General features: G+C 44.8%; 1 protein-coding gene and 1 pseudogene across 6 annotated transcripts in view; both read left to right on the forward strand.

The window, feature by feature from the left end:
* auts2a (activator of transcription and developmental regulator AUTS2 a) overlaps positions 1-21,525 on the forward strand; it is a 306,284-nt gene that overhangs the window by 245,145 nt on the left and 39,614 nt on the right. The window lies entirely within an intron of this gene.
* Positions 4,159-7,521, forward strand: LOC134872120 (zinc finger BED domain-containing protein 5-like; annotated as a pseudogene).

A 21,525-nucleotide genomic window follows, 5' to 3' on the forward strand; every position in this document is an offset into this window, starting at 1 on the left:
ATGCCTTTCACGTACCTAAACAAGACTCAGTTTGGTTGCAGCACATGTATAATTCAATTTAATTGCAGTGTGATAAAACATTGAATCAAAGAGCTAAAAAAAAAACTGTGTAATGAAAAAATATGATGTGGGAGAAAAAAACCCACAGAAGCTATGCAATTTGTTAATTTGTGCAGATGAGTTCATCCCATGGGGATTATACAAATATTTCATCACAAAACAAAGCGAGGCAGAATACGAACAAAGACAAAGATGACAAGCTAAGAAAGTGGATATACATAAGTAAAATAAACAGCATGAGCCTATAAAATGACAAAAATAATACAAACGTAATATATTCACTAGAATCTCTGATGCTGTAAATGTAATTATATGGTGTGTATCATAGTATGAAAAGGCTTCATCTAGTTTAGAAGCGGATTCGACTCATTACAACAGGAAAATTACAAGTATAACTGACACCAGCATGAACAATAATCTGCACAACTAATTAATGTTATTAGCTACACCTGAGTTTGGAAAGTCCCAGCCTTTTTTGCCTTCTTTACTGATTAAAGTCTGCATTAAATGGTCATATCTATACGAGCCATTCTTGATGCCTCCAAAATACGATCGTTTTCAAAAGCAGACGGTCATAAAATGGGAGTATCAGACACTTTTTAAATGCATTTCGGTTAGTTTTATAGATTGAAAATTACCAAAACATTTAATCACAGCCACCGCTTTTTTATCTTTTATATTCCATCACCATCTCGATTGTGTTTCACTTGGTGTGACCCACTTTAAAAGAGGGATGATACATGTTTTTGTTTGCCCAACCACCACACCAGGAGTGTGAGCTCCTCAATCACTTTCACTTGTGCAAATGAAATGAGTAGACGGCCATTTGCTCTGCGTTCATTTGAATGTGGGCACACTGCCAGCTTTGTTCTTGGCTTTTCATTTCAGAGACAGCAAGCATCCTTCTTGCTCTTCAATGTCAAAATCCCTCCTCCCCTTGGGGCCGATTCCTGTCAGGTGTCAGCAAAATGATCACAAGTTAGCAGTTGTTAGAAATGACACAGGAACTGCCATCGATCAGTAGTCATGAATCATCTGCTGAATGGAGAGAGACGGACAGGCAGTGTGTTTCAAGAAGAAAGAGAAGAGTGGGGGGTCATGGCTAAGTGCAGACTGGGTACAGACAGGCTGTGGTATCTACCTGCTTTTTATTAAAGCTGATACAAAGATGAGATCAAGGTGCAGGGGACGTCCGTATGTGTGCTGGTGCCATGCTGTGTGGTTATATTAGCAACAATGATAGCTATCACTGCTGAGAAGGGTGATATCACTGGCAGCTCCTGAAGGCCGTTATTACCCTGAAGTGATCCGGAGGGGTCAGACTGACAAACACAAAATAATGTTTCAGCATCATAGCAATGAAAAATTAGACAATGCTAGCAGTTTCTATACAAACTAGGCTTGGTTTAATAGAATGTGAATCTATTATATATACAAGGAATGTAAACAGTAGCAGGAATACATTAGACTATAATGTAATCCCATAGCAGGTGGGATGTGTCTGGGATGGCTGGTTTTGCCGTGGATGAAATGAAAGAATGATTGTTCACTGTTATCTCATCACATCGCAAACCAACCATTTCTTTGTCAAAAATAGATTTGCTTTCTGCTTCACTTCCATCATTGTGTTCCATCGTCTGTGACACCAGCAGTTAACACCAGAAATGTAGTAGTCAAATTTCTATATTTTAAAAAACATTTCTATGTTTTATTGCTGTAAACGCATCTCCTTCAAACAACTGTATTTATTCAAGATCTCCACAAAAACTATATTTAACAAGATGACAATTGTACTCATAAAATTGCTATTGTTAACTTTCCCCCTGTTGTTGCTTTTACTGAATAGAGCTTAAACACAACATAATGTAACTCTATGGAACGGTACATAGAACATTAGTAAAGGGATTAGTGTTTTCAATAAGCAGCAACCTTTGCTGCTAAAAGAAGTGCCAAAACATTCAGTTTCTCAAATGACCTGGGGATGCCTCCAAAGGGAAGCCCCCATGTTAAAACAGCACATTTTACACTATCTATAAACACGTTTTTAGCCTGGTACACAACCTGTTTTGGTCATACACTTATTGTAATAGAGCTGGGTAAAATAATTAATTTTGTTCAGACTTCAAGTACAAATAATGTGGCTTTCAAATACGTTTCAGCCTTAATAGTTAAGGCAATTGGTTGCCTTAAATTGTTTAAGTAAACTGTGCAGTAGGATAAGCTCGTGCTGGAGCACCTGAAGGCATCACAGACTCTGGCCGATGTTGTTTCAAAAAACAGTATTTAAACATGTTTAGTGCAGTGTGGTTAACCTTCTTCTTTGCTCTTCCTCTCCAACATGCTTTTATCAGCCAAAAACACCTTCACCATATATAGCTTTTGGACACAAGCCTCATGCCCCATAACCCAGTTAGACACTGACTGCATTGTACATCTCAGAGGAAGAACAGTAATTTCAGAAATCCCAAATGGTCTTATTCATAGAATCTACAGTGCCGATCTCTGGATATAATGCATACATCTCTATTTCCAGAGTGTTTCATCTGAAACACATGGTCAAGTACAGAATAAGGGCTATTCATGTAATAAAGTGAGAGTTCTCTGTGAAGGACAGGGCATTGTGGCCAATGAGTATGTAGCATTAAGGAGGTGGAGAGCTCAAGTGATGATGGAAATGTAGATGGTGAATTTATAAAAACACATCGGCATATTAAACTGTTCTACAACCCCAACTGCATCTACAGTACAAATTTTAACATGCTTCCTGCAATTAGTTTGAACAAGTGTTCCTTATTTGGCCTTTTTTTTATATAGAATACACTGGGTTGGCTGGTCATGGGCTAATAACAACTTTATTTTCAGTTGTGATAAATAATGGTGTACCCATAGGTGCTTCCAAATGTCTAAAAGTGAAGTTCTGTCCCCTGAGCTAATGGCTGAAGATGGATGAGTTCATTTTAAATGCTCTCTCTCTGTCCGTCCGTCTTTCTCTCTCTGTCGAAAGTCTCATCAGAGGGTTAGTCAGACACTGAGGGAACGGTTTCATTTTCCCCTCATTACAGCAGGCACTGGAGAATCACAGCGCTTCAAAGCTGCTTGATTGCATTATCAGGCCTTTGGTGTAACACGGTCATAATCTATGCCATGTGACGGGCTGGATGGAGGGAGAGTGGACCTGCATATCAGGCTTTTCTTGGGGTCGGATTCACTTCCTGTACAGATTCTGAAGTTATTTTTTAATACAATGCATTATATATCATTCTGACTGAAATAGTTGCACATACTGAAATTGTGTTACTGATCATTTTTGATCAAAATAAAAATAAATAATGGTGCAAGTCCCTCCTTTTTTCCATTACAAGTCGGCAGTTGCTTAGTAACAATATCCCTTACATTGCAGACTGTATGCTGCTATATGTATATTAAATGCAACACGCTGTGTTGAAAAAAAAGGAAGAAACAACCATGCAAAAACTCTCCATCTTGTGTTTGCTTCTGTGTTATAGATGTAGCCAATAAAGAGAGTCACGTGATCGGTTGGACAAGATGGCAGCATAATTTTTGCTCTCCTCAACCCAGACTTATAAAGTTCGCTTTTATTAACCGTTACTGGAATTAATTTGAGTTGATTTAGAATTTATATCCTGCTTTATCTATTACGATGTCCGAATTAGGCAAGAAATCAACAGCATTTTCCACAAAAAAGGGAACACATGCAGATGTGGAAGCCATCGCTGACCTTGTGCTTGAAAAGCAACGTGTCTATCTTGAAGCACGTTTTAATCAACTGGAGCAAATTGGGAGAGATACCGAAGGGACATTGACTTGACGACCTTAAGAGGAAGTATTGGGACTGTTAAAGCAGAAATGGGGAAAATGAACGCTGAGGTGAGAGACAATTCTGCTCTGCTAAGCAACCATGAGTCCGTGCTAGAACAGATGCAACTCAAGCTAGCCGACATGGAGGATCGCAACAGGAGATGCAACCTCCGCATTATCGTTCTAGCTGAAGGGGTGGAAGGTTCGAATGCCATACAATTCCTGACAAATTCCCTACCACAGTAGTTTCCCACCTTGGGGGATGTTAAAGGCGAAATCATGAGGGCACACCGGATATATAGTGATAACGGCAACAATAGAGCCAGTCCCCGCACCATGGTTTTTACTGTCCTTCGCTCTACCACCCATCAACACATCCTGCGGGCAGCGAGGAAATCACCTGCTACAGTAAACGGACGGAGGATTCGCTTTTCCCCTGACTACAGTGCCTACACCCTCAAGAGACGTCAGGCATTCTCGCGAGCCATGGATGCAGTCTTTCTCAAAGAGTGGTCCGCGGACCACTGGTGGTCCGTGAGTGACCCCTAGTGGTCTGTGAGTATTTTGGTAAAATGTCACATTTGAAATTAATATATTATAAGTTTAAAGTGTTTCTCAAACTGTCTTAAAATGACTAGTATAGAGTGTAGCATAGATGAAGCGTAGCTACGTAGGTTACGATCTTACGTCATAAATGATTTGCGCGGTCAATTTGAGCTGTCAACTGACAAGATGGACCGATGGCTAAAGACAGGGTCAGTTAAAAGAAAATTAAATGACAAATCTGACGTGACAGTCAAGGTGCATCGTCCTGATGCAGGAGATCCAGCAACTACAAGTGGTTCAGCCGCAGCGACAAGTGATTTTGTGTGCGTTACTGAGTCCCAGGAGAGCGGTTCGCCGTCTAACCACCACCCGGCTGAAAGCTGTGAAACTCGGCTTGATCGCGGAAAGTCCAGCGCTAAAGTGAAGAGAAAATATCACAGCGACTACATAAAATTCGGATTTTTCTGGACTGGAGATGAAGAGGATCCCAATCCACACTGTGTTTTGTGCTACGAGTCGTTGGCTAACGAGGCTATGAAACCCGCCAAGCTCAAGCGTCATTTTGAGAGCAAACACAAGGATTACATCGGGAAACCTTTAGCATTGTTTGAGAGAAAACGTGATGAACTTAAAAAACACATGACGAAGGCGCCCTCACATTTTTTTGCGACGGGGGAAAATGCGAAGGCTACAGAGGCATCATACAAGGGTATCCCTTCTCATCGCAAAAACAGGGAAACCTCATTCGATAGGTGAGAATTTAGTCAAACCAGCTGCCAAGGTTATGGCTAATGTGTTGTTTGGGGAGAAAGCAAGCGACGAAATTAACAGGGTCCCCCTCTCCACTGATACTGTCCAGCGGCGAATAACAGCCATGGCCGAAAATGTGAAAGATCAGCTGATCACACGTTTACGCCAAAGCCAGTTGTTCACACTGCAACTGGACGAGTCAACTGATATCGTGAATGAGGCAAATCTGCTGTGTTTTGTAAGGTACATTTATGATGGCGGTGTGCAGGATGAATTTCTGTTTTGTCGTTCCCTGCCGACCAACACCACAGGGGAAGCCATTTTTGACTCAGTCAACGATTTCATCCTGCAGAATAATATCGACTGGACACGATGTGTTGGTATTTGCACAGATGGTGCAACTGCAATGACTGGGAAACACAAGGGACTGGCAGCGCGCGTACACGCAGTTGCACCTTGCAGCCACAGCAACACACTGTTGCATTCACAGAGAACAGCTGGCTGTGAAAAAAATGCCACCATGCCTCAAATCAGTACTGGACGAGTCTGTGAAAATTGTTAATACAATAAAAACCAAAGCACTGAACACACGTCTTTTTAAAGCTCTGTGTGATGAAATGGGAAGTGAACACACAAAACTGCTTTTCCATACTGAAGTTCGCTGGCTGTCGCGTGGGAAAGTTCTCACCCCTCTATTTGAACTGCGCGATGAGGTGATGTTATTCTTGCATCATACTGATGAACTGTATGACAGACTGCATGATTTCCAGTGGCTCTCAAAATTGGCATACCTGGCCGATGTCTTTAGCGCTCTCAATGCTTTGAACTTAGCGCTGCATCGAAAAGCCGTCACCGCCTTCAATGTGCAGGACAAAATTAAAGCCGCACGCCTCAAGATGGAACTGTGGTGTGTCCGTCTGGATCGCCAGGAGTTTGACTTGTTTTCCGACGCTTGTGGATTTTCTCCTCGCTGCAGATGAAGAGCTGGACAGCGGCACAGTTGCAGCCTTCAAGGAACATCTGCAAGGCCTTCACTTTCAGCTGGGAAGATATTTCCCAGAACTAGATGCAGGCTATGAGTGGATCAGGAATCCATTTGGGGACAAAACGCACATCGAACACGTCAGTTCCAAGCTCCCATCAAGACAGGTTGACAGCCTTGTGGACATCGCATCTGATGGGACACTGAGGACGACTTTCAGAGAGAAAAGCTTGACGGACTTTTGGGTCCACGTCCAGCCTGAGCACCCAGAACTGGCTGACGCTGCTCTGAAACTGTTGATGCCGTTTCCAACCACATACAACTGTGAAGTTGGTTTTTCTACACTTGTTGGTCTGAAAACAAAGCAGCGTAACAGGATCAATGTGGACTGTGATATGAGACTAAAACTCTCCAGTTTGGATCCAGACATTGTTTCACTGATGTCTCAGCACAAGCAGCACCATTCCTCCCATTAGGTAGCAACAGAGACATGCAGTGTATGAGTGAGTAAACAATGCTATTTGTAAATGTAACAGTGTAAATAATTACCTTGTGTTTATTGTTAAATTCTTGTTAAACTTGGGCCTGCAACCATAGTTTTACTGTATTTTATTTTTGAAAATACACAGCAGAAGTTTGTGTCGTACTAAATGCGGTGCATTTTGCGTATCCCTCTGTTTGCTCGGACATAAACTCAGTAATAAATGTAGTCTATGTTTCATATGATGTGTAAAATCTATCAGCATTTACCGTTTAAATCGCATGTGAACGAAATGCTTGTAGAATCCGTAGTTGTATTTGTATTGTTGATTTAATGTGTGAACGAGCGATATAGAGAAGGTCACATAAAGCTGTTATTATTAGGCTGTAATTTGTAACATACTGTTGGAGTAGTAAGCAGGCCTATTGTATTTATTCTAGTTTATATTTTGTTATATTTGGTGTATATTTAGTTATATTTAGTGTATATTTCTCCTTCCTTCTTTGTATTGAACTGTTGCGCCTCAATTTCCCTCGGGATTAATAAAGCTTCTTGAATCTTGAATCTTGTTTTGGGATATTGGGGGAGTTAGGTGGTCCGTGAGTATTTTTTTATTGGTTAAGTGATCCTTGGTCTGAAACAGTTTGAGAAACACTGTGCTAGAGCCAAAGGGGTTGAATTCTCCCTCCGCTACCCTGCCACTTTGAAAATCAAAGCAGGTGGGAACGCCGAGTCGGTTCACTCTTCTAAGGACGCCGAGGACTTCGTCAATTCTCTGCCGAACCTCAACACACAGCCCTCTTTTGCTACGGATCTGCAGGACCGCGTCGATCAGCTGGATACGGAGTCGCGGCCAGCTAGCGCTACTAATGAAGACGAGTAGGCTGAGCGAAGAGAGACGCTAGACTCCCATCCCTCCTCTTTTTGCCTTTGGTATTTTTGCAGCCCTCTGTGCAAGGCCGCCTTGTTCACATTTATTTCTATTATTTTATGGATTTTGTTACTCTGTGGATTTTATGTTAGTGCTCCCAGTAGTTTTTTTTTTTACTAGATAGCCTGTTCAGTAGCTAGGCTGAAATAGAGCTAGCTAGTTTATGCTTTAAACCTTGGCACTGAGGCTAGCACTAACTGTCCAGTTAGCTAAGCCTCTTTGGGCTGCACTTGGACATTTGTTTCTCCTCAATTTATGTGGACTGCACTCGGATATCTACAGATTTTTTGGATTTCCATTTGGACCTGGGAGCTCCTACATGGTCTTTTTAGTTGTTGGACTGTTTCTTCCTCTATTGAAAGGTGAAGGGTAAGGATAGCGTTCTCTTTTGTTTTAGCCATTACGTTACCTGCATGATGAATGCTACTTCGGTGTGGTATAATGTTTGCAGAACTGATGTATTCTGCTGAGTATCATGTTATTTAGTTACGGTTTGTTATGCTTAAATTAGTAACAAGTCATGGGTTGGGGTTTGGAATGTTGCTGCCCCATATCCATACATGGTCACTGATCAGCTAAAGGTTAAATTGTTTGCCTGCCTAGTTTATTTTATGCATTGTGTCTCATGTTTTCTCTTGTCTTTTTCGTCATTGTTTGTCCCTTTTTCTTGTCTTGTCTTTGTCTACGGGGGATATGTTATATTGTGTGATGACAAATCTTGAATGCTGTGTGAGGAAATCCAACATGCATGACATGGGGGGGAAGTTTGTCAGATGTTAGCGTTATGCTTGGGGTAGTTGGGTCCGGTTGTTGCCAATGTTTTCAGTTATCCTGCTTTTTTATGAAATCTGGTCCATACGATAATGGGTGATCTGTCTATCTTAGTTTGGAATGCTGGCGGTTTAAACGCACCACATAAGCGAGCTAGTGTTTTGTCACTGCGCCGTGGTAAAAAAGTCGATCTTGCCCTTTTGCAGGAAACTCTCTTGCTAGGTCATGATTCCAAACGCCTTGCTAATAGATTCTACCATGTCTTTGCGTCTTCGTCAGTGGACACGAAAACTAGGGGAGTGGCGGTGGTAGCTAGACGTAATCTTCCGATTAAGGTGCTGGACATTAGGACTGACACAGTGGGCAGATTGGTAATTGTGAAAGCATAGCTTTACGGGCGGAAAGTCGCTTTGGCTTCGATTTATGCGCCGAACAAATTTGAGAAAGGTTTTTATGACTGCTTAACGCATCATATGCTAGAACTGACCGAGTATTCATTAGTAGTTGGGGCTGACATGAATGCTGTATGGGATTTGGCTCAAGATCGTTCCCATCCAAGAGCCTCAAGAGACCAAGAATCGGCTACTGCTGCTCTGCGATCTTGGGTCCAAAGCCTAGGTCTTGTAGATGTCTGGCGATCAGTTAATCCTACCTTGGAAGACTATTCATTTTTTTCTCACAGGCATAAAACATTCTCTAGAATAGATTTTCCTTTTTTCTTCCCAAACCTTTTTCAAAGCATTGATAATACTATTTTGCTTCCCATTGCTCTGTCAGACCATAAAGGAGTGTTCTGTCGCGGCTCTCTGAAATACCTATCAAAACAGGCCACTAGATGGCGCCTTAACACTTCATTATTAAAGAATGGGGATTTTAAAGCGCAATTTCTATCTCAGTTGGACGAGTTTCTTTCTTTTAATATGGGTTCAGTAGATGATCCTAGGATATTATGGGATGCAGTGAAAGGTTTTATTAGAAGTAATGTCACATTGTTCACTTCCGATTTGCGTAAGGCTAAATCTGCCAGATTACAAACCCTTGAAGCTGAATTTTCTAGATTAGATTGTCTTCTGCAAAATAACTATTCCTCAGACATAGAGACTAAACATAACCTCATCAAAAAAGAAATTAATGACATTTTGAAACAGCAATCTGAATTCTTGTTACACAGAACTAGACAGAGGTATTATTTTCAGGGATCCAGACCCATTCATTAATTGGCCATGAAAATTAGATCTAGTGACAACTTTGCTGACATCACTTCCATTAGAACGACTGAAGGCCTCATTACAACAGAACCCAAAGAGATTAATAAAACGCTTAGTGAGTTTTATTCCACTTTATACCAATCCGAGGGCCAGCTGGACCAAAATGGATGTGAGAACATTCTTGGACAGCTAAATCTACCATGTCTATCAGTAGAAGATTCCTTGAGCCTTGATAACCCTGTAACGGTGGATGAATTAGAAAGAGCGGCTTTGTCTATGCATTCCAATAAATCCCCTGGCTTAGATGGGATACCTCCAGAGTTGTATCTGTTGTTCTGAGATAAATTAGGCCCTTTACTTCTAGACATGATCAAAGCGTCAATTGAGAACTTTTTCCAAGAGATGTCAATACAGCCCTTATATCTTTGCTCCTAAAGAAAGACAAAACCCCACAGACTGTGCTAGCTACAGACCCCTGAGTTTGTTAAATGCGGACCTCAAAATCGACGCAAAGCTAATTGCGCGGCGTATTGAAAAGTTTATGCCATTTTTAGTTCATTGTGATCACACGGGATTTATCAAGTCCAGACTTGCCTCTGATAATGTTAGGCGACTTCTTCACATAATTGATACTGCAAAAGATGCAAAAGTCCCACAAGCTGTGCTGTCGCTTGATGCCATGAAGGCCTTTGATAGGCTGGAGTGGTCCTTTTTGTGGTCTGTACTGGAAACTATGGGGTTTGGGAAAGGGTTTGTCCATATGATTCAGGTCTTGTACTCTAACCCCACTGCACAAGTTCTAACTGGGCAGTTGTTTTCCGTTCCATTCCCTGTCACTAGGTCATCACGACAGGGCTGCCCTTTGAGCCCTTCACTCTTTGCCCTTTCGCTCGAACCCCTGGCTCAAATTATACGAAAGTCTACCTCCATAAACCCCATTTCGATTCTTCAAACGGAACATAAAGTAGCTCTTTTTGCAGACGATGTCTTAGTCTTTATGGAAAATCCTATTCAGTCAATACCAAAGTTATTATCAATTTGTGAGGAGTTTGGCTCTCACTCTGGATTTAAGATCAACTGGTCCAAATCTGCTCTTTTGCCTCTTAATGACTCAGCGAAAACACTGCCTTTCCCCGCTGATGTCCCTGTTGTCCAGCACTTTCAATATCTTGGAATTAAGATTTTCCCTTGTTGCATCGCATTACAACTCATAACTTTTTGGAAATGCATAAAACCCTGAAGAATGATATGGATAGGTGGGCTATCCTACCTGCCTCCCTCCAGGCCCGGACCGCTATTGTCCATCCATCCATCCATCCATCTTCTCCCGCTTTTCCGTCAGGGTCGCGGAGGTAACAGCTCCAGCAGAGAGCCCCAAACTTTCCTTTCCCTGGCCACATCCACCAGCTCTGACTGGGGGATTCCAAGGCGCTCCCAGGCCAGCGAAGAGATATAATCCCTCCACCTGGTCCTAGGTCTACCCCTCGGTCTCTTCCCAGCTGGACGTGCCTGGAACACCTCCCTAGGGAGGCGCCCAGGTGGCATCCTCACTAGGTGCCCGAACCACCTCAACTGGCTCCTTTCAACGCGAAGGAGCAGCGGTTCTACTCCGAGTCCCTCCCGGATGACTGAACTTCTCACCTTATCCCTAAGGGAGATGCCAGCCACCCTGCGGAGAAATCCCATTTCGGCCGCTTGTATCCGCGATCTCGTTCTTTCAGTCATGACCCATCCTTCATGACCATAGGTGAGGGTAGGAACGAAGATGGCCTGGTAGACAGAGAGCTTTGCCTTCTGGCTCAGCTCTCTTTTCGTCACAACGGTGCGGTAAAGCGACTGCAGTACCGCTCCCGCTGCTCCGATTCTCCGGCCCATCTCACGCTCCATTGTTCCCTCACTCGAGAACAAGACCCCGAGATACTTGAACTCCTTCACTTGGGGTAAGGCTTCATTCCCTACCTGGAGTGGACAGTCCATCGGTTTCCTGCTGAGAACCATGGCCTCAGATTTGGAGGTGCTGATCCTCATCCCAGCCGCTTCACACTCGGCCGCGAACCGATCCAGTGAGTGCTGAAGGTCACAGACCGATGAAGCCATTAGGACCACATCATCTGCAAAAAGCAGTGGTGCAATCCTTAGCCCACCGAACTGCAAACCCCCTCCCCCACGACTACGCCTCGAAATCCTGTCCATGAATACCACAAACAGGATTGGTGACAAAGCGCAGCCCTGGCGGAGGCCAACCCTCACCGGAAAACGGTCCGACGTGCTGCCGAGGACCCGGACACAGCTCTCGCTTTGGGAGTACAGAGATTGGATGGCCCTGAGCAAAGACCCCCTCACCCCATACTCCCGCAGCACCTCCCACAGTATCTCCCTGGGAACCCGGTCATACGCCTTCTCCAAATCTACAAAGCACATGTAGACCGGATGAGCGTACTCCCAGGCCCCCTCCAGGATCCTTGCGAGAGTGAAAAGCTGGTCCGTCGTTCCACGACCAGGACGAAAACCGCATTGTTCCTCTTCAATCTGAGGTTCGACAATCGGCCGGACCCTCCTTTCCAGCACCTTAGAGTAAACTTTCCCGGGGAGGCTGAGTAATGTGATGCCTCTGTAATTGGCACACACCCTCTGATCCCCCTTTTTAAAGAGAGGAACCACCACCCCGGTCTGCCACTCCTTCGGTACTGTTTCCGACTTCCACGCAATGTTGATGAGACGTGTCAACCATGACAGTCCCTCAACACCCAGAGCCTTCAGCATTTCTGGGCGGATCTCATCCACCCCCGGGGCTTTGCCACTGTGGAGCTGTTTAACTACCTCAGTGACTTCCCCCCGTGAGATTGGAATTGATCCCCCTTCATACTCCAGCTCCGCCTCTAACATAGAGTGCGGAGTTGTCGGATTCAGGAGTTCCTCAAAGTGTTCCTTCCACCGCCCTAACACACTATCAGTTGAGGTCAACAGCGCCCCATCCTTACTGTACACAGCTTGGATGGTACCCTGCTTCCCCCTCCTGAGGTGCCGGACGGTTTTCCAGAACAACTTTGGTGCCGACCGAAAGTCCTTCTCCATGGCTTCTCCGAACTTCTCCCACACCCGCTGCTTTGCGTCGGCCACGGCTGAGGCTGCTGCCCTTCGGGCCTGTCGATACCTTGCAACTGCGTCAGGAGTACCCAGGGATAACATATCCCGGAAGGCCTCCTTCTTCAGTCGGACGGCTTCCCTAACCACCGGTGTCCACCACGAGGTTCGAGGGTTACCGCCCCTTGAGGCACCTAAGACCTTGAGACCACAGCTCCCCGCCGCAGCTTCGGCAATAGAAGCTTTGAACACCGCCCACTCTGGTTCAATGTCCCCAGCCTCCACAGGGATGCCTGAAAAGCTCCGCCGGAGGTGTGAGTTGAAGGCTTCCTGGACATGGGACTCCTCCAGACGTTCCCAGTTCACCCGCACTACACGTTTGGGCTTACCAGGTCTGTCCAGAGGCTTCCCCCGCCACTCGACCCAACTCACCACCAGATGGTGGTCAGTTGACAACTCCGCCCCTCTCTTCACCCGAGTGTCCAAAACATGCGGCCTCAGGTCCGATGATACGATTACAAAATCGATCATGGACTTTCTGCCTAGGGTGCTCTGGTACCACGTACACTTATGAGCATCCTTATGTTCGAACATGGTGTTTGTTATGGCCAATCCATGACTAGCACAGAAGTCCAGTAACAAACCACCACTCCGGTTCAGATCAGGGGGGCCGTTCCTCCCAATCACGCCCCTCCAAGTGTCTCCATCATTGCCCATGTGTGCGTTGAAGTCTCCCAGCAAGACTAAGGAGTGCCCTTCAGGAGCCCCATACAGGACTTCTTTCAGGGTCTCCAAGAAGGCCGAATACTCTGAACTGCTGTTTGGTGCATAAGCACACACAACAGTCAGAGTTTTCCCCCCCATGACCCGCAGGCGTAGGGAGGCGACCCTCTCGTCCACTGGGGTAAACTCTAACAAAGCGGCACTCAACCGGGGGCTTGTGAGTATCCCCAAAAAACGTCCCAGACTGAAACTTTCCACCTTGCAGAGGAGTAGAGGGGATGGTGGTTTAGCTGTACCTAATTTTAAGTGTTACTTTTGGTCATTTGTGCTCCGCCCTATTGTTACGTGGTGTGATCCTGACACCCCAGTATCTTGGCGCAAGTTGGAAGGAAAAATGGTACGAGCATGGAATTTGGGAGATGTCGTGTTTTCTAATGTTTCTGACAAGCAAACCATGTTACGCTTTGGTCCCTTAGTTTCAAATGTGATTCGAACGTGGCACTTGGTAGAAAAGGAATGTAAGATATCCTGTAAATGGCATACTCTTGGTTCCTTCCAGGATATTAGAACTTCATTCAATCTTCCAGGATCCTCTTTCTTTTTTTACTTACAGATCAGATCAGCCCTGCAAGCATATGGTGTGCCTTGGCGGCAACCGTTACCCATTCATCCCCTGAGCAGATTGATGTCAATGCAAAATAATACCAAGGGTATGGTATCTAGGTTGTACATGTTTATTCTAGGATCCTCATACCCTGACTTGCCTTTAGACAGATTGTGGAGACAAGACTATCCTGCTCTGGATCCAGAATTTGACTGGGAGGATGTTTGGGATAGTGTAAAGGAGGCGTCACGTAATCCTAACCATCAACAAATACATTTTAATTTCATACATAGAACTTATTTAACCCCTCGCAAACTTTTCTACATGAAACTGATAGACTCTCCCTTGTGCTCCTTTTGTACTCTAAAGTCTCCAGGAACGTTCCTACATATGATGATGGGATTGTCCACCGGTAACACAGTTCTGGTTTGATGTTGCTTCGACACTGTCAGATCTAGTGGTTGTGTCGGTACCAGCGGCTGTCCCTGTTCTGATTCTGAATGATTTTTCAGGACTTCATACTTCTAGACTAAATAAGCGCATCATCCTAGCTGGGCTCACGGCCACCAAAAAGATGGTTGTTACGCGATGGAAACCCTCACAGATACTTAACATTAGACAGTGGATTCTTACCTTTTTAGATGTGGTATATTTGGAATTGTCAACTGCCTGTATTAATGGAGCTACTGAAAAACTCTGTCCATTTGGCAGACAGCAGCTGAATCTTTGAAAGGCTTATTGGGGTAACCTTATAACCTTAACTATCATCACCCCTTGTGACATTCATTTTATGAATCCTTCTTTCCACTGAAGTTTGATTGTGTGTGTGTGTGTGTGTGTGTGTGTGCGTGCGTGCGTGCGTGCGTGCGTGCGTGCGTGCGTGCGTGCGTGTTTGTCTGCGTCTTTGTGTATGTCTGTGTCTATATCTTTTCCATTGTGTTTTGGATGCATCCCTTTGCATACAGGCAGGCGTGCATGGGGCTGCTTTTTTGTTTTAATTTTCCCTTTTCTTTCCTTATCACGTGTTATTGTGCTGTGTTAGTTTTGTTCTGGTTAGATTGGTTTGGGTGGGTTGGGTGGGGGGTCATTATTTTTCTTTGCGTCACGAAGTTGTGGTATTTTATTGAAATTTGGTTGCATATTTTTGTGACAAATGGCCGACCTTACACTTTTCATGCCCACTCAATACTGTATTGTATTTTTGTATTTTGATGTGCAATTGCTTAATAAAAATTTGGTCACAAAAAAAAAGATGTAGCCAATAAAAGCATACATTGTACAGCACATGCAGTCCTTCAACTATCCGCATTACATCTTCACTGTAGACAAACTGATTTAAATATCCACTCTTCAACAGATCTGTCCAGATGACTAAAACTGGCTGATATCCTGTTTCCTCTGCTCCTAAATGGCCATGAAATCATGTATTTTAGCTTCAAGTACATCATTCCTGTTGTATTATGTAATGAGGTTATTTTCAAGCATCACTAAATAACTTTTCCCCCCATTTTAAGTAATGGTTACCAAGTCTTCTAAAGTAAGCAGCTTGTCTCATCCTGGAGTGCTTTATTTGTTATGTTGGTGTTTCAAAGGTCAAACACTGGCAATCACTGTTTATCTCTCCGACAATCATTATCAAGATTGGCTGCGGATAAGGAGCTATAAAAGAATTGTAATTATCACCATTTTAGAACGGTAATTATGGGCATCATTAGCATCCATCATTATGTTTAAGTGGGGCAACGGTCCACTAAACGGGTGTTCATCCTGCTCCCTTTATCTGCTCTCTACCATCGCTTCCTCAGTGTAGTGCGAGGAAATATTGGAGGACGTTTTGGCATTAGGGACAATTTAAACAGGCCGACTGTTTCCCACAGGCCAACAGCTCCCTCATTCATTTTTAACCAGATCTTCAGCCTGTTTTAGTTTGAATCAGTTTAGGACGAGATCACAGATGTTCATAGTGCAATTCTTCTTCAAGATCAAAAGTATGGACAGTAATTGAATTTGTGGAATATGGGTTGAAGGACGGTTCACAGCTTGTGTAAGGGAACGGGAAGAGCTGAGCTTAACTGAAACGAAAGAGAGGTGAGGAAGTAGATTACATTTAACAATCCCTGCTGATAGAACCTAGTCTTCACACTTTCAACAAGACACAGAAGAGCTTCGGCTGCAAGGACGGATGTTTGTATTCAGCAGTGTGACTGGAGAATTGTGCATAACGTCTCAACCACAGCTTTGTGGATGAATTAGTAATGCTAAAAGATTCCATTTCGTCTATCTAAATGCTGCTCAACGCGCTCAACCTGGTTAATATAAAGAGCCATTCAATTTTTCATGCCCACGCCAAGTGTAGCCTTCAATTTAACATTCGCTTTTAATCCTGGGAGTGCTAAATAGCTTTTTAATGTCGAGGTACATGGGGTTTTTAGAGTAACTCGTGAAAAATGCATCATCAATATGCACAGCAAATCAGATCCCTTTTCCTTTTTTTTAGGGGTAAAGGAACAAATCAACACTACACAAAAGAGGAGCGAAACCAATATGTTGTTGTGACACATGTCACCCCGGGGGTCTAGGGAGGACACCTCCCACGGGGTGAGAAGATGTTTGTGTTTGTGTGTGCGATGGTGTGATTAATTGTGCATCACACATGGATGTTGTGTTTAATTTCAGTGCTACATACATGCAGATAACCAGCATATGGCTCTAAATAGGAAAACATGCCAGTTGGTATATCATGTGTGTGCCTGATGTGTGCCATGTGTGAACTCATGGTCAGTGTCAGGTGTTATTGTGCCTGCAGCGTAATGGGATGACAGGTGTTTGCAGGCCTCTCCGGCCCGGTTAGATTCCCTCTAATATTCCCGGCCACAGAGTCAGGGAACTCACTCCGAATGACTTCCTCAGGGCCAGCCAACCAACTGCCATTTTTTATCACGCAACAATTTGGCCGTTGGAGCAGACTCCTCAGTGGACAGCAGTGATGTTCCAGTCACAGTTCCTTTCAACACCATATTGTCGAGGATAGCAATCAGGCTTTGAAATAAAGACACTCTGAAAACACGTTGTAAAATGTGATAAAAAAGCAGACATCAAGTTAGTAGCTTGATATAAAGTCTTTCATTGTTGTATACATACATTTAAACTATTTATTTACTCTTGAGTGTGTGTGGTCACTGTGCACCCAGGAACTGTTCATTCGTGCCTTCATTAAATAAAATAGAAACATTTATTATACAAGAAAAAAATTATATATGTAGTAGTACATACTACAACCTCAGTGGACCCTGTGTCTGTTCATCTGTGTATTCAGGCATGTGAGGAGAGGTCCAACAGTGTGTAGTGCAGCAGCTTTTTCTCTGGATAAGGAACACAGCTTCCCCGTTGCCGGTGCAAATCCTCTTATAGGCTGTGTGTGTGTGTGTGTGTGTGTGTGTGTGTGTGTGTGTGTGTGTGTGTGTGTGTGTTTGTGTGCGTGTGTGTGTAAAAGAGAGAGTGAGACAGACAGTTAGCTGCCCCAGATCATCTTGTTGAAGCTTGGTGTTGGTAAACACAGAACATGATAAGTCCAGCTGAGGCAGGCACACATGATTGGGCTTAGGGTTGGCCGGCCCTCAGCACTGACAGCCCCCTGTGGCATGTGCTGACACCAGGCCACAAACACACACATGCTGTGAACTGCAAATCTCAGTCCACATCACTGTTTTGTCACACACACTGGCACTACTCTGTGCCCCTGCTGGTTTTGCTTTAATAGCAAAAACAAACTCTTAAGGTGGCCTCTTATCCACAATTACATAAACACAAACAACACACCCACTCACAAAGAATCACACACACTTCCAGAGAGAGAACCCGCTCTATCTGCGCCCTGGGAGCCTGGGTCCACTCAAATAACCCCATGTTGAATGTTCTGTTGTCAGGCGGCCAACGGGGCAACCTCACAATGTGCACATTTAGGACCCAGAGCCTGGCGGCGGCGCAGAGTTTGTGGAGGAAAGCGTGGAATGTGTCCCGCGGGCAGATGCAGGCCGCTCTCAAAGGCATCTCTATTACAAGCAGACAAGTGGGGCCTTATGTCATGGTCACCGGCCCGAAGACACATTTCCAGACTGCTGCCCTACACCATGCCAGCACACGCCCTCGTGGAAATGTACTGGCCCACGCTGCGCTCCACTTCACTGCCGAAGACACATCTTTGATAACCAAGATTGTTTACAGCAAAAGCAGACAGTCATGAGGGCTTCAGTGAAGTGTTTCTCTGTGAGGCCTTTGACGATAATGAACTGAAATAAGGGTGTGGCAGGCTGTGATGTTCTTGCATTTGATATTATTGATCCGTCCCTGGGACTTCTTTTAAAGTTTTCCATCAAACCCAGTCTACTTTCACTGCGGCTGGGTACCATCACACGATCCGGTGCCAAGCATGACAGCTCTGCTCAGGTCTGCCTTCAGCCGGTGGGCTTTTATCGATAGTGACAGATAAGAGCCCTATGATCTTGTGAAGCACCAGGCTCGAGCGTTGATTGCCATCCCTGCTGACAGCGCTGCATGCTAATCATTGTAAACATCATGTTGTGGCTTTGATACACTTAGGCTTATCTGTAATTGGTGTAATTGTTACTAGCGTTTAACGAGATCGTCTTCCAGATATGCGGCATGCCAAAAGGGCCCGGCTATGTGAGAGGCTCCCTCAGATCTGCCTCGTTGATGGGGGCATTAGATCGACACTAACTCCTCTCACTGTGCTATTAATGAACAGCAGCCACAACCCGGAGCGCAAACCTGATAAAAGCGGCTCGAGATGAGGGGGTCATGAAATATTTAAATATACAGGGCTTCAAAGCAGAAGAGGCCTCTCTTTCTTGTCAACAGACAGACCCCCTGCAGCCCCGTCGTGGCCCCAGCCTCTTGCCCCCCAACTGTTTCCACATGTAGGTCACAAACCATAACCACACTGTTCCGCTGTACCGGCCGCCAGGGAGGGATTCACAAATGGAATGGCTCCTGTCTCTAAACACACTTACTCTCAGTCTTCCTGTTTAAGCGTTCTCCCATGTTCTAGTGTTTCACAGAGGGGGGATACAAGGTCAGAGAGGGTTTCCCAGCAACGTCTCAATGGACTCTGACATGTTAAAGCACTCTTTCACATGATTCCTGCCAAACACACGCTCACACACACCACCTTAAGGCCCCCTTTCCCACTGAGATATGCAGGTTTTTGGCAGAGCCTGATCCTCTTCTGAGGTAGTCTTGTGGGGGCGCAGCAGGGATCACCTGTCAACTAAAAAACAATCAGCATTCCATTTTCATCGGGAGAGGTCGGATATCATCTTCCTCACTTGCCAGGCACCTTGTGTTCGCCTCGATCTTTTTTATATCTCATAGGGGCCTAAACTCTCCATTTCTCTCCCTCCCATCGTTCAGCCCCCCAGCAGGGAAGCAACTATACACAGAACAGTGACCTTATTTAGCTCAGGCCTTGCAAAATGCAATTAGAAACCTCTCAATGGCCAGCGGGGGCCTGGGATGAGATGGCGGGAGAGAGAAGGACAGCGACAGAAAGGGAAGGCTGGGGGAGGGCGGGCAAGACCTCCCTGCTGTCTGTCACCCTGCTGGCTTTTGATGTCCGTGGCCAATCTTGTGTCCCTCTAGAGAACCTATCATCAGGCCCCCACTCCGGAGCTGTTGAGCATAGAGGAAGCTGTGGAGAGGCTTGTTTGAGTGGAGTGTGGGGGGTGTGGTGGATGACTGGGGCTGTCTCCGGCGGTGCCTGACAGAATGGTCTTGACAGAGCGTTTCAGAGGCCTAATCCCTCCAACCATACTCCTCCAGCCCAGTGGGTCGCTCTGGGGGTCTACAGAGGGTCAGACAGGTTTTAATACAACGCCTTAGTGGTGATTTCCTCAGTGCTTTCCTCTAGTCATTCTTTTTAAAGAACACAGCAGGCTGTTTCTCTTCCTCCCTCTTTGGCTCCTTCCCCCCCTCAGTCCTGTCTGTCTCTGCCCGTCTCCTCCTGTTGTGTTTTTTTTTCTCTCTAGTTCCTCCTCCTTTATCTCCCTGCCTCCCCTTGTCTCCTCGCTCCCATCGCTCCTCTGAGAAGAAAGAAACAAAAAGGGAAAATATCATCCCTGCCAGCGCAGTCGCTCTTGCTTGGTATTAAGGCGAGGCCTCACGGGGGCTCCAGCGCCGCGGCTCTTTGCTTGTAGAAGTCTGCTGGGTCTCCGCAAATATAAAGACATGCAGATTAGGGAGAAATATTAAAGCTGGGGGTTCGTCATGCAGCGGTTTATCTGTTAAGAATGTTTTGTCTGTCTGGGATACGGCTCCACTGTAGCTTCAGAGAGGAAATTGGGGTCAAATTAAAAGAAAGCTTATAATTCTCCTTTTTGTGTCATTGAGATCAAATGACACAACGGCTTGATGAGGTTATACTGACTAATCCTATCAATAAAATGTGTGACAAGCAGCACTAAGTCCTTTTTACAAGGACACTGACGTGATGTAAAGATGGAAGTGAACATCACAAATGATCTCTTGGAGTATTGAACATTGAAATTCTGATTTAATTTCCTCTGTTTATTTAATCTCCACGTAAACATTGACTGACAGGCGTATGAATAAGGACACAGATTTGTCCTTTAAAATAATTTGACTTTTGAGAATTTGTAATTATACTCACATTAAATGAAATTGTTGAAGGTAAGTCATGCCTTGTGTGTGTGTGTGTGTGTGTGTGTGTGTGTGTGTGTGTGTGTGTGTGTGTGTGTGTGTGTGTGTGTGTGTGTGTGTGTGTGTGTGTGTGTGTGTGTGTTTGGCGGGTTACACATATGCTCCTTTCTGTTTGAAGGGGAGGGAGTGATTGACTGGTCTGAAATTATCCACGGCATCGCAGCCCGCAGCCAACATTCCACGGCAATGTCTGTAATTTAGGCAAAAGGGTCTCCCATTTCTCTTGTGAGCTGGCAGAGTTATAGTGACTGGGTGTGTGTGTGTGTGTTGGAGGGGGTTGCATTAGGGATGTAACTAAAGCATTTGAGGCAGCGAAGGTTAAACCAATTTTCTTGTCTGCATTGTTTTCTAAAGTGAGTCCCACGGCAGCGGCATTAGACTGATGGCCGGTGGAGTAGGTTTGTTCCCGTCGACAGGCCACTTCTCTCTGTGCTCAGAATGTCAACTGGATCTGATTATTGCCTACCAGATCCAGATAATGTCTGCCATTGATCAGGCCATTTATCTGGAACTCCTACAGCCTCGGCCTGCTTTCAGAGACTGCTGGGAGATGAGCAGATACAGATAAGCAGATAACAAAGTCTCTACAGGCTTTTAACAACAGGAAGATATATTTTGCTGCTGCTTCCCCGGCTGACATGTGGTGTGAGTTTCATATATCTCGGCTCATGGAAGCCATATTATAACAAAAAGGATGGGCTTTTAGAGGTCTCATCATCAGATCAGATAGACGCTGTCACCCATGTGTACTTCAATCTTCCAAAATGGAATTCCCAGAATGACAATCACGTCCTGTCTGCCGAGACATTGGTTAACCTAAGTAAGTCAGGA

Source organism: Eleginops maclovinus, chromosome 11, assembly GCF_036324505.1.
Source record: "Eleginops maclovinus isolate JMC-PN-2008 ecotype Puerto Natales chromosome 11, JC_Emac_rtc_rv5, whole genome shotgun sequence".
In the NCBI taxonomy this organism is placed as follows: Eukaryota; Metazoa; Chordata; class Actinopteri; order Perciformes; family Eleginopidae; genus Eleginops; species Eleginops maclovinus.